The following is an 11838-nucleotide window of genomic DNA, read 5'->3' as shown; positions in this document are numbered from 1 at the left end:
AGACTATGGCAATGAAAAAGAGCTTTGAAAATCTATTTTAAACTTCTGATGTTAAAGAAGAGAAAATCTCAGTTTGGAGAGGTTAATAATTAACCTTAAAAACAAAGACAGGATGAAATGCTAGATCTCAGATTGCAATATCAGTTCCAGGGGGAATGTTTTGTTTTAAATGTAATTTCTATCACTACAAAATACTGATATTTGAACAAATTTAAGAGTAGTTATAGAAAATTCTAAAATTAATCAGAAAATTAAAGTGTAATAAAATCCCTTATAATGTCCTTTATTTTAATAGTAATAGTGAGTGTTACGTCTAGTGAGGGTTACATTTCTGCTAGAAAGTTCATGTGCTTATTACTATTTGGATGTAATTTAATTATTTACTCTATAGCAAAAAAGAAAAAATCCAGTGTGATGTTTCTGTTTATGGTTACCTATCAAGTTTTTCATTTAATACTCATCATTTTTTCATTTGAATTTTTGTGTTAAAATGAAATTCCAAATTTCTAGGGGAATAGTTGCTATATATTAACTTTACTTTTTAAAAACCCTGATGTCATTAAAAAAAAAAATTACATCTATATCATTTAGTATTATTGGCTCTTAGAATTGCCAGAATCCTGAAATCACAATAAATAAGATTCAAAGGATGTTTACCAAGAAGAAAGTTATTCACAGGTAGGAAAGAAAAAAATAAAACCACAATTTTCTTGAAGATTTCTAAAAGGTAAATTATATTACCTAACAGATTCTTTTTTAAAAACTTCTAAGATACATCAGTACATAAAGCAGACACTAAATACTGCTTTCTGAGATGGAGACTTTAACTGCTTTTTTCATAGGTTGTTCTTGTTGTTGTTATTGTCAAATTTTAGTATTTAACACATTCTGCACAGTAAATTCACTTCATGTGAACTTCTGAAATCTTAAACCTGAGACCTAAAACTGTAGATCTTAACTGAATAAATGAAAATAAGCAAAAGGTGAGATATAAATATTATTTCTGTTCTTGTATAGATACCCTACAATGCTGAAGTGTGTTAGCCATGTAAAATATAATCATATGCCTATTACAACAATAGGTAACACAAAGTTGGCTTTCTTTTTATCCCTCTGCCCAGCTTCTTATAAGATAGCATCTATCATTTCTTATCGAACCGAAATCAAAGCAGACAGTACTTCATAGACATTAAGATAATTTAACGAATGGATACTGTGTGAGAGTGTGGATATGGACCTATGATACCATTATCATAGTACTTCCATATGATCTGGGAACATAGAATAGAAATTCACTTGAGTACAGAGCAACAAGCCAGAGTACGTACTTCCTGTGTCTGAGCATTTGACCGAACTTAAGAAACAACACCCCTGCAGCCTTGTCATTTCAATTTTTCACACTTTTGTCTGTATGTGTTTTATGTCCCAACAAAGACTTATCTCCCCAACCCACTGCCACAGGATAATTCTCTGTAACAAAGCTCAGTCTCAATCTCCAACCAAATGAAAAAAAAGGCAAATCCCTGTAGAGAAAAGTAGCGGTCACAGCCATTTCAATGGGTCCCAATCTCACAGACCAAGGAGGAACCGATGACAGTTCATCACTACCATAAACCAGCAGAATATGCCCAAAGGGATTGGAGGTTCTGTAAGGGGATTTTGTGTGAAGAATATCTTTCTGAGCCCTCCAACAGAGAGAAGCATTTTTTACAAGGAAGGAAGCTGTGTTGGCACAACAGGCAACATTTTCAAGCTGGGTGGAGATGCAAATAGCCACCAGTGTGAGAATGTTGGTGTCTGTCATACACAGGACTTCGGAAGCATTCTTCTCTCTGTCTTTTGTGCAATAATGTCTGGAGGGAGAAAGACTAAAGCATTGTAGAAACACTATTTGCTATAAATCACCACAGCATCCAAAAAATGAAGGGCCCTCAAAATGCCCTATTTCCCTTTCCTGGTAAGGGTTAGGATAGAGTTAGGCAGCCAAGTGAGGAAAATGGGGAAAGAAAAAACGGTAATTGTTAGCCAAAATACAGAGCCATTACTTAAAATTGCACCTGAAACCTCATGGCCCATTTCTTTCATATGATTCTGTTTATGTAATGTCTCTATGCCAAAATGCATCCCCAAATACTTTACAGACTTAAATAATACATTTAATACAACTGCCGTGTGGTGTTATGGTGTCCCAGATCACTAGGAGTCTTGAATTAATGCACTATAATGATCTTTCCCCAGAGGTAGCTGGAAATGTCTAGTTGCCGGGCAGATTATTATAAGGGGATTGGGATAGCATAATTAAAGGGAGGTGCTGATAGCTGGTATTCTTCATAGATTCTAATTCTCTTTTCTCTATTTTAAAAATCTGTAAGAAACTCTTCTTTGGGAAAACTACAAACCAGAGAAAATCCTGAAATGTGAGCAAACATCCAGACGCTTTCCTTTAAGAGGTGAAGAGATCTTGGGTGATGATTGTGATAATGTGGGTGGAAAATGTTGATTGTGAGTTAGCCTCTTGTAACATCATTCCATAAAAAAGACAAAGGCTTAGTTCTTATTTGCCTGACCATCTTCAGTGTAAAGGGATACAAATCGGAAAGCAGTATGGAACTATTTCAGGCAGTTTCTATTACACCTAGCATGTGACCTTCTAAAACCCCCCAATCCCTTGTGTATGGCGTCTTCCAACTAATATAGGGTCTTTTGTCTCTTTCCATAGGCTTCACTGTCTCTCTAAGCCAAAAGCCAACTTTTGAAGTGCAAAATAAATGTGTTAAAGGGCTTTTAAGCTGAACTCACAATGATATAATCATTTAAAGGAGTTGATGTAATCATTACAAGCAATTTGTCCTTGCCAACGATTGAAAAATGAGACCTATAAGGGGAGAGCTTGTGCTGAAGCCTGCATCTAGCTTCGCATAGGACAGAAAATGCCTCTTACATATTTTTGCATAAGTTGTTCCATTGCCTAATTGGCCATGAAAGCAGGACAGAATTTATGACTCAGAGTTCTCCTCAGCCACAGGTGTAGAGTGAGATTGGGATTGTTAACAAGCTAATTTGGGTCTGGAACCCAGTTTCAGCATTTCATTTCTAGCGGTTGGAGAGATGTCACACATTCTCAGGCGGCAGCATGTGCTCTTCCCCTTGCCATAGAGATTAGCCACAGCCTGTGATGCTGGTACTTTGCTGGAAGGAATAGGACAGAAGCTCCACCGCTGTGTTATTATCTGGGATCCATTATGTTTTTACATTTTTCAAAAATCTTTAAGCTAGATCTTTGACATTCAACTGCCTATAAAGACATGCGCCACCTGATGAGAAGCTTTGATGTGCATTTTGAGGATTAAATAATCTAGATAGAAGGCAATGTGTTTCCAGCCAAGAAGAAAACTATGGAGAAAATTTTGCCTCCTGCAGCTAAGCTCTGTTGGCAGTCAATACCTTTTAGCTTACCCTCTATATTTGATTTCATACATATTTACAGACTACTTTTCCTCTTACTGCTAATTCTTTTGAGACCAAATTAAGAACAAAGATAGCAGGAGTAGGCTTCATCAAATAAAAATGTAAATATGCTGCATCTCATTTGTGCTTGAAGAAACTTTATTTAAATATTTTTTTGTGAAGTGGAATAGTCCGGCTGTATCATTATTATCAGCGACTGGAAAAGTAATAGCCTAACAAGTCAGCCATGGAGGGGAAAGTAAGCTTATACATTCTGGAAATGTGGCCTACTTTAGAATGAGATTTTTCTATAACTTCCAAAAACAAAAGTAACAGTAGTATTGATGTACAGAGGAGGGAATAATTGTCATGACTGACTTTATTTTATGATATATCAAAGAATTATTGTGTCACAATATGAGGACTCTAAAATATTATGCAAATGAACTTATTTACAAAGCAGATATAGACTCACAGACATAGAAAGCAAACTTATGATTACCAAACAGGAAAGTGGTGGAGGAATAAATTAGGAGTTTGAGATTAGCAGGTACAAACTACTGTATATAAAACAGATAAACAATAAGGTCCTACTGTTTAGCACAGAAAACTATATTTAATAACCTGTAATAAACTATAATGAAAAACAAAACATATAACTGAATCACTTTGCTATATACCAGAAACCAACACAACATTGTAAATTGTTTATACTCCTATAAATAAATAAATAAATAAATAAATAAATATATGTTAAAGAATTATTGACTATGGCTAATGGCATTTTACAAAGTAGTGTTCATATAATTTTAAGTGAGCGAAATGGAGGATAATTTCTGAATTTTTTACCTATTTGTTTAAATTTACTGTACTTTGGTTTTGGAGAATAGTAGGAGAAAGCACCAGTTGCCACAAGCTAATTAGACTCTATTGAATTTCACTTCCCCTAACTTGGTTGAAAGTATTACATTGCATCATCAGCAGTATCCAGGAAGTAAAGAATCGTGCTAGCTGCATAAAACATGTTATTAATTAAATAAGGCAATAAGAAAGGAAATTTTTAATAGACTTTCAAAAAAAATAATTCTAAATCTCAATCAGAAACTAGTTTACATTTTCTGCAGATGTCAAAAAATATCACTTGCTCTTTGCCAAATTGCATTAATTTGTCTTCCTTTAAAAAGGAACATTTAATTTAAAAAAGGGCTTTTTTTTCTTGCTTGTGGGCTGAAATTTCATATTTAAGCTAAATAGATGTTTTAAAACAGCATTTTGAGGGTATCAGTATAGTGTGTCAACTGACAGTTTTATAGGCATCCTAACTCTCCTTCATCTTCTTTTCTTCCCCGCCCCACCACACATCTTATTCATTTATTTATTTTGACAAGGTTATTCTTAATAAGGGGTGGGAAGAGGAGTGCAAAACACAAGCTCTCCTGTCACTGGGTGTTTTACATTGTCTTTTTCTTCAGACATATGCCCAAAATACTAATTGTTCGGCTCACTCAAATGTTTTATCCTTAATGACTTTCACATGAAGGGAAGAGCTAGTCAACCTTCAAGAATTAAGGGGAAAGCCTAAAATACATGATTGACCGCTATATTCAAAAACAGAACGATTCCAGGGCATCTGTGGCTATTGAAGGGCGTATAGTTCACACACAATGAACTCCTGCTATAAAGCAAGGAAGAAAGACTGTTGTTTTGGGAAGAAAAGAAAAAGAGAGTTAAGACTGACCTGCACAAGAAAATGTTTCTCGCTAAATACTTTCTTTTTGTGTGTGTGATGGAATGATTGTCTTCTGCAGCTCAGCAGAAGAAATATGCTCATGCTAATAGACAAGAGAACTTTATATATTTCAAGTGTGAGAATAATGAAACTAACATTTCTCATCTGCAACATTATAATCAAAAGAGTTTGAAAAACTTTCCATAATAACTATGAAAGTGATTTATACAAATAAATGTCTCAAAATCTCAAAGGTTCCACCACAGTAATTAAAGGTGTAACTTTTGCGTTTATTTTTGCAATTCATGTCTCTGGAGGCTAATTTAGGGTACTTTTTACACAACAATATTAATTTATTTCTTTGTGCTACATCTTAGATGATTTAAAGTTAACATCTACAGTGTCCTTGCTTTCAAATGTAGATTTTGCCTTTCTAACTCTCACTTGCTGGAAGAGCTGTATATGAAAGGCATTCACACTCCCATACACACTATTTTCTCATATACTCATTCAACGCCCACACACTCACTCTCACAACACACACAGGCAAACGGATATTCTCTTTTCAGTGCAATATAGGCATCATGCTTAGGTTTCCAGGGTGGCCAGAAAATTTGAAAGGAATATCCCACTCAGAAACCTTACAATCTTGGGATCATTGTCTTGAATTCAAGTAGATTTAATGCTATTTATTTGTTTAAAAGCATTAGATAGGATAACTCACATATTTGGCTTTTTGAACATTAAATAAATCATACTATATCTGTATTAACTGGATATAAACTCAACATTAAGAGATTACAAAAGAAAAAAGAATGGCCAAATCAACATCAGACCCTTCTGTGTGCCAGATAACTGATTTCAGCCAACACTCTCTTACCGCTTGCTTCCTGAGAGTTGCTGGGAAGTGCCCCATTCTTCATGGACTTTTGTTGTCTTCTGGAAGGCTCCCTCTTGGCCCCCAGATTCTTAGTAACCTAGTTAGCATATCTCCTTTGCATGTAAAAAGGGATGTACACTGTAACCTGAGGCCAGGCCCACCTTAATTAACATTTCAAATCAGAGACTCTAAGCAGATATTTTACAGAGATACAAAAAGGAAAAGAAACTGGCAGGGTGGGATAAAGCCAAGTCTATGGAGGCCTAATTTACTGAGCATTATTAAAAAAGGTTTCCTAAAGAGACAGCAAAGAGAGAAATGGATTTCTATATAGAGTAATGAGCATTAAGCAACTAAGCTCATGTCTTTTAAAATGTGAATAGCTGTGGCTGATTTTATTCTCTTAAACAAGTTAGACCACAATAAGAAACCAGTCTCTTAATGGGGGATATTTCTGATATGTTGAATAAATACTCACCACTCCTCCCCCTTTGAAAACTCTATTTTAACCTTTTGAGTTTTTAAGGTGTTTGTCTACAAATGCTTGCTACTGTGTACAATTAGGTTATTTGGAATTACTGAGTGAATTTAATCAATATAGCTATGCTAATTGGGCCAAACAGTTTTCAAAGTTGTTTTGTTGTTGTTGTTATTACTTTTGAACTTTAAGCGTTTTGTTCCATCATTTTATCTGTCTGGAAGTATCCTAGGATCCATATACACTGTGGTAGTCTGAGTGATCACAGCCAAACTAAATGGGATGACAATGCTAAATAAAATTAACTAATAGTGCTTTATACTTTGCCTCCAAAAATAATCAAGAGAATATTATTGTTACTTTTTTTGATATAACATATGTTTTGGAGGCAGGTGGGGTATAAATTATACATAAACAAGTAAATAAAATACTTATTCCTCCAGAATTAGATTTACAGAATGTTTCACTCCTAGTATGGTATGCTTATAGTCATAAACCCAGGAGTATAGCTGCAGAAATAGGGTTTAATTATCCAGTTTTAAAATCTAGTGGCCTGCAAGTTTCACCCATTTCTTAATCCTATAATGTTTATTCTAACAATCTATAGATTTTTAACCAGAGTCAAAATTATGGTCACACAATATCTTCAATTGTCATCGATTCCAAAGACAGTGAAAGTCACTCAGTTGTGTCTGACTCATTGTGACCCCATGGACTATGCAGTCCATGGACTTCTCCAGGCCAGAATACTGGAGTGGGTAGCCTTTCCCTTCTCCAGGGGATCTTCCCAACACAGGGATCAAACCCAGGTCTCCCACATTTCAGGCAGATTCTTTACCAGCTGAGCTACAAGAGCTACTAGAGAAGCCATCACTTTTTCTGCTTGCATGATTATAATAAAAACATTAATGCTTCATTCAAGATTATTGTTATTCTGTTGGATCAAATACTTCAGGAGAACACTTGTTTCATTTGGGGCAGTTGAATGAGTTGGAACAGATGGATTTCTGTCAAAGGCAGAGAAAGGTACAATGTCTTCTACCACCCTTGTACCTGGCAGCATTATTTTAGGCTATCCAGCTCCAGTGGAAGAGCTGAAGTCAGCTATTAAAACTAGAAATTCTCTTCCCAGTTGACCAAGGTAAAAGAAGGGTGAGACTCTAGGCATGATACACATCTGGCATGTGAATGTTTTCTCATCCAAGTGTTTGTAGGAGACATCATCAATCCATCACACCTTTTCTGCATGAATAACATGCAGCCTTAAATTCTTTATGCTGGTAGTATCCAAATTCCAAACAGTAACAAAACACACCCATAACTTCTTTTTGCTATTGTTAGGTAGTTAGAATAGGAGAAAGGAACCCAGAATGGCTGTGGCTAAAAGACAAAGAAGGGGAAAATCCAAAAATAGAATAAGGAAAGTCCAAAGACCAGAGTGAGAACTGCAGGTAAAACAAACAGCCCTCCTGGCTAGCCAAATTTACATAGAGCAGGCTCAGGGGGAGGAGAAAAAACATAGAAAAAGAGGAGCCAAAATTGGACTGGGGCTGCGTTTCTCTTCCTGTCTTTTGGGTTGGCCCACACTTATGCATCCAGGACCTATTTTCCTTTGCTTTCTAAATAAAACTTAGCTGTAACAGGAAGCTGTAACACTGGTCCAATCGAGGAAATAACTCAGGGTTGTAACACTAGTCCATCTGTTGCTTCAAATTTTTGCTGCAGTGAGACAGAACCAAGGAAATAACACACTCACCCAACACTACCATTGCTCCAAGAATTAGTTCTGGGAGCAAAGCAAATGTATTTTACATAATATATTTTTTTTAATATACAATGTTTTCACTTAAATTTATTCTATAAGAAAATGCATATTGTTCTATAATGTCCACAAAACTATTGGTTTGATATGCTAAAGTTTTTTTTTTTCTTTCAAGGAGTAAGCATCCTTTAATTTCATGGCTGCAGTCACCATCTGCAGTGATCATTCTGTTATTTTTGGGATTGCATCCAAGTACTTCATTTTGGACTCTTTTTTTGACTATGATGCCTACTCCATTTTTTCTTTTTCTTTTGTCCATTTATTTTTATTAGTTGGAGGCTAATTACTTTACAATATTGTAGTGGTTTTTACTATACATTGACATGAATCAGCCATGGATTTACATGTGTTCCCCATCCTGAAACCCCCTCCCACCTCCCTCCCCATCCCATCCCTCTGGGTCATCCCAGTGTACCAGCCCTGAGCACTTGTCTCATGCATCCAGCCTAGACTGGCAATCTGTTTCACACTTGATAGTATACATGTTTCAATGCTCTTCTCTCAGATCATCCCACCTTCACCTTTTTTCTAAGGGATTCTTGCCTACTGTAGTAGATATAATGGTCATTTGAGTGAAATTCATCCAGTCCATTTTAGTTCACTGATTCCTAAAATGCTGACATTCATTCTTGTCATCTCCTGTTTGATCACTTCCAATTTGCCTTGATTCATGGACCTAACATTCCAGGTTCCTATGCAATATTGCTCTTTACAGCATGGGAGCTTGCTTTCATCACCAGTCACATCTACAACTGGGTGTTGTTTTTTGCTTTGGCTCTGTCTCTTCATTCTTTCTGGAGTTATTTCTCCACTGATCTCCAGTAGCATATTGGGGACTTCATGGGGAGCTCATCTTTCAGTGTCCTATCTTGCCTTTTCATACCGCTCATGGGGTTCTCAAGGCAAGAATACTGAAGTGGTTTGCCATTCTCTTCTCCAGTGGACCACAGTTTGTCAGAACTCTCCACCATGACCCGTCCTTCTTGGTTGGCCCTACATAGCATTGCTCATAGTTCGTTGAGTTAGACAAGGCTGTGTTCCACGTGATTAGATTGGTTAGTCTTCTGTGATTGTTCTATTTAGTGGTCAATTAATCGGCAGTCAGACCTGAGAAAATTAATTTTCTTTATTTAGGAAACATATACACTGGTGTGAAAAAAAGTTAAAAAAAATTATTTATTTCAATTAATTAAATAATATTTATCATTTGCCATATCTAGATGTGAAGGACAAATGAGAAGGAATGGTTGCCAGATCCTGGAAAGAGAGCTGAGATGAGCTATGGTCTTTAGTGGAAAGATGCAGTGATGCCAAAGTGCCCAGGTAGGAAGAACCTCCAGACTTCATCTTTACCTTTTTTCATCTCATGTCACAGCCTCTCTTTAGCAGAAGCCACTTGAAACCTATGGTATGAGACCCACTGATACAGTCCATATGAATCAATCTCCAGAATGTACGGTAAGGTTTTAAGAGTGTTGAGAATATCAAGAGGACAAATAGTGGACCTCTAGCACTACTGATGGCATTCCTGGTAGCTCATCTGGTAAAGAATCTCCCTGCAATGTGAGAGACCTGGGTTTGATCCCTGGGTTGGGAAGATTCCTCTGGAGAAGAGAATGACTACCCACTCCAGTATTCTGGTTTGGAGAATTCCATGGACTATATTCCATTTGGTCGCAAAATGTTGGACATGACTAAGCGACTTTCACTTCACAGTACTACTGAACATCATTTTCAAGCCTGGAGGCACAATGAGGAATATGACAGAGAGCTTACGGTTTTGCAGGTGGACAGAGGGTTAAACATACACGGCCTAGTGAGTATGCACATGGTAAATGAGAATGGGAATCTAATCAGCCTAGGCCACTCAAGAAATGTACCCAAAAGAAGTAAAATCTTAAGCAGTGGGCATTACACCACTCAATGAGAGACATAGGCATGAGGTATTTTCCATAGGAGTGAAGATCACACTATGGTATAAGAATTGAAAGTATTTAGTATTTCTGGCCAGGGCATAGATTTTGAAAGGGGGAAGAGAGGAAGAGGTCATAGGGGAATGGAAAGCAAACTGAGGTCTATAGAGAGGTTTAGATCACAGCCTAAGGTATATTTCAAGCTGAGTTTAAAGAGAAGCCTTTAAAAGAGGGTAGTAAAATCATCTTTGTGTTTTTTAAAAAAAGATTGTCCTGATTGAAGAGAGATGCGACTGAAGTCAAAACCAATTAAGAGTCTACTGTTTTAACAGAATAAATGGCAATAGTATGCAGAATTGAAATTGTTCCAGTGGGGTGGGTTTGCATACATATTTAAGAAGTACTGTTGCCCCCGCTGGAGCCGCCGCTGCCAGCAACATGTTCAAGGTAATTCAGAAGTTTGTGGGGCTGGGCAGCGTGAGCCTGCTCACCTTCAAGGTCTATGCATCATCAAAAAAGGACTCACCTCACAAAGATACTGTGAAGGTTAATGAGCTTCACTCTACTCCATTCCTGAGGATCAGTCTAAATATGTGGAAGAACCAAGGACCCAAACTGAAGAAAGCATCTCTCATCTCCAACATTATTGTGAGCCATATACAAGCTGGTGTCAGGAAAAATACTCCCAAAATAAGCCCAAGATGTGGTTCAATGGGGGTTAGACAGCTATGAATATCTCCAAAATGCACCTCCTGGATTTTTTCCAAGACTTGGTGTTATTGGTTTTGCTGGAGTTGTTGGACTCATTTTGGCTAGAGGTTCAAAGATAAAGAAGCTTGTGTATCCACCTGGTTTCATGGGATTTGCTGCCTCTCTTTATCATCCGCAACAAGGCATTGTATTTGTCCAGGTCAGTAAAGAGAAATTGTATGACTGGGGTTTATGAGGCTACATTGTCTAGATTTGTGGAAGGAGAACTTTCAAAAGTCAGGAAATGTGAAGAACTCACCTGGAAATAACTAGAATACTCTATGCTCTGTCCATTTTAATCAGGTAAACATTGGAAACTCCATATGGTAAACCAGTATTTCTACAGAAAAATGGCAGAGAAGTCAGTATTGAATGTAGTAAATTGGCATTCTTCTGGAAAAACTATCCTAGGTCTCTCTGTTATCTTGGGTGATGCCATACTCCAAGTGGACTAATCTGAAATTCTTCCACCTAGAGATAATGTATAAGCCTTAGAACCCTTCGTTCTCATGTTGCTATTTATGTACATAATTAAAGATCTAAGTTAAAAAAAAAAAAGAAGAAGAAGTACTATCAACAGGTTTGGGGCTTCCCTGGTGGCTCAGAGGTTAAAGCGAATGCCTGCGGTGCAGGAGACCCAGGTTCGATCCCTGAGTCCAGAAGATCCCCTGGAGAAGGAAATGGCAACCCACTCCAGTATCCATGGAGGGAGGAGCCTAGTAGGCTACAGTCCACAGGGTTGCAAAGAGTCAGACAAGACTGAGTGACAAAAAAAAAAAAAAAATCACCAGGTTTAGATGACTTATGGAGAAAGAGAGC

At 37.0% G+C, this 11838-nt stretch overlaps 1 pseudogene; it reads left to right on the top strand.

Moving 5' to 3' along the window:
- The first annotated feature begins 10707 nt into the window (after positions 1–10707).
- LOC110125605 (MICOS complex subunit MIC26 pseudogene) lies at positions 10708–11422 on the top strand (annotated as a pseudogene).
- The last annotated feature ends 416 nt before the right edge of the window (positions 11423–11838 follow it).

Source organism: Odocoileus virginianus, chromosome 5, assembly GCF_023699985.2.
Source record: "Odocoileus virginianus isolate 20LAN1187 ecotype Illinois chromosome 5, Ovbor_1.2, whole genome shotgun sequence".
NCBI classification, from domain to species: domain Eukaryota; kingdom Metazoa; phylum Chordata; class Mammalia; order Artiodactyla; family Cervidae; genus Odocoileus; species Odocoileus virginianus.
Note: the sequence above shows the minus strand (reverse complement) of the source record. Positions and strands in the feature narration are given on the sequence as shown.